At 42.2% G+C, this 2,008-nt stretch overlaps 1 protein-coding gene across 1 annotated transcript in view; it reads left to right on the forward strand.

The window, feature by feature from the left end:
• Window positions 1–2,008, forward strand: part of LOC107094062 (disabled homolog 1-like) — a 203,853-nt gene that overhangs the window by 62,465 nt on the left and 139,380 nt on the right. The gene's annotated exons all lie outside the window — the stretch shown is intronic.

The following is a 2,008-nucleotide window of genomic DNA, read 5'->3' on the forward strand; positions in this document are numbered from 1 at the left end:
ATCCGATACAAATCTGATCTTTTCACATGCGACCCGTGTCTGAACGACCAGGTCGCATTTATCCACCATGAACGCCATTAGTAACCGACATAGGTCACTATTATGCGTCTTGCTACACAGAAGCAGCAAGAAAAACAAACACCATTGTGGACGATGATGCCGAGAGCAGTATTTTTTTAACCATCTTTAAAAGATTGAGGTTTTAGGTATGGAAAGATCGCTACATTCGCTCGAGCACTACCATCCATGTTTACTTCCGTAAACACGAAACACGCTGGGTTTTGACGTCATTGCGTCCTCTACGGGACACATAAGCTGTATGAATGCAGTTTACACAGGAGATCACATACAAGACGCATATATTTGGAAATGTGGATGGCGACGCAAAAAAATTGGATTTCAGAAAAAAATTGGAATTGAGCATCAAGACCTGCAGTGTGAACATAGCCTAAGATTGCTGACTTTTGTACACAAGCTAAGGTGACACTTTAATTGTAAGCCTTTAAGGAAAAGGGATGATTAATAGTATGAAGATATTTAATCTCCTGATCCTGGGTCCAAAATGATCGATAAATGACTTCCTCTGTTATTTCTTTTCCATTTTAAAGGTTGGTCATTCTAATAAATACATTTTTTAAGGGGCAGTGTAGAACTGCTGAGGTCTAGATGTCTGGTTTTAGGATTACCTCGCTGCATTTCTTTAACTCCACATGGTGCCTGAAAGATTTCACAGCTCCAAGAAAAGAAGCAGTGAACAATAAACAAAGCCTGGAAAGACAGGGGGAGATGGGGACCCGCTCCGGGTGAAAGCCGAGGCTCCGTAAACTCCATCCTGTCTTTTCTGAATTTACTTCCTCTGGCTTTTTTTTCTCCCCTTTTACCCCTTTGCTCATTATCTTACTCACCCACTCTATGTTCCCTCACTCCTCATTTTCTTTCCACTCTGTTCATTTCTCTTCCCACTAACCCCTCTCTCCTCAAACCCGCTCTCTTGCCATCCATTTGGTGGAACAGTGCAGCTGATAATGCCTGTAATTGGAGTGACTCACACTTTTCCAGTGTGTTTGGACCAGATAAAGAATATTGTCAGCATTTTGCCGACATGGCCTCTGCTGGCAGAATTAAATGGACTCTGTTCTGTTCTGTCTGCAGCAAATTAAAAGCCTCTCAATTCATCTGTTCTCGCCCGAGGCTTACAGGGGCCTCCTATTCACGCTGAAACACCGTGGAGAGGGGGCGGCACAGAATAAGAGAGATTTCCCTCTTCCCCAAGAAACATCAGCCTTTTGGTTTTGCTCTGCACTAGTCAGTGTTTGTGGGAGAGAGAGAGAAGCAAAGAGAGGTCAAGACTGGTAGTCTAAGAAGCGGTGTGGGGATAGTCAGCAAGTAGTCAGCTTCATGATGGTGCACGGCACCTTGCAGCTTTCTCTCGCTGCCTTTGTTCTGGTATCTCTTAACTAAGAAAGCTGCTTGTCTTCAAGTGTGTTTTTTTTTTCATGTTCTTCGAAAAACAGAACAAACTGGGAGTTTGAGTACCTTTGGTTGCAAGGTTATACAGTCAGCACTTCAGACTGAAGGAGAGGCAGATGGGCTCCGAAAGGACGTAGTTTTAGGGCCAAAGGGGCCTTCAGGCTCACAAAGTGTTTGTCTCACAGAAAAAGGCCTTGAGTTTTTTTAGGGGTCATTAAAAGGTCAATTCAAATATTCAGCAATAGTGCAAACTGGAAATCCTACCATCTCTGTTTTCCACCTTTAATATGCAGTATTTAGTAAGATGGGGGTTGCTGGGAAATTCGATTTTATAAAAAAGAAAAAGATTTTTGATGATAAGTTGTCTGGATGTTATAATGGATGAAATATCACTGCTATGCTCCTTAAAACCTACATAAGAGTTAATTTATCAGGATGAAGAACAGAGAACTTTAAACCTTAGCGTCTGAGCCAAAGCAAAGAGTTGCAACACATAGAGACGATCCAACCATATTTCTGTTTAGGCAAGGTCTAATTC

This window comes from Cyprinodon variegatus, unplaced genomic scaffold (genome assembly GCF_000732505.1).
Source record: "Cyprinodon variegatus isolate N-32 unplaced genomic scaffold, C_variegatus-1.0 Scaffold461, whole genome shotgun sequence".
Lineage (NCBI taxonomy): Eukaryota > Metazoa > Chordata > Actinopteri > Cyprinodontiformes > Cyprinodontidae > Cyprinodon > Cyprinodon variegatus.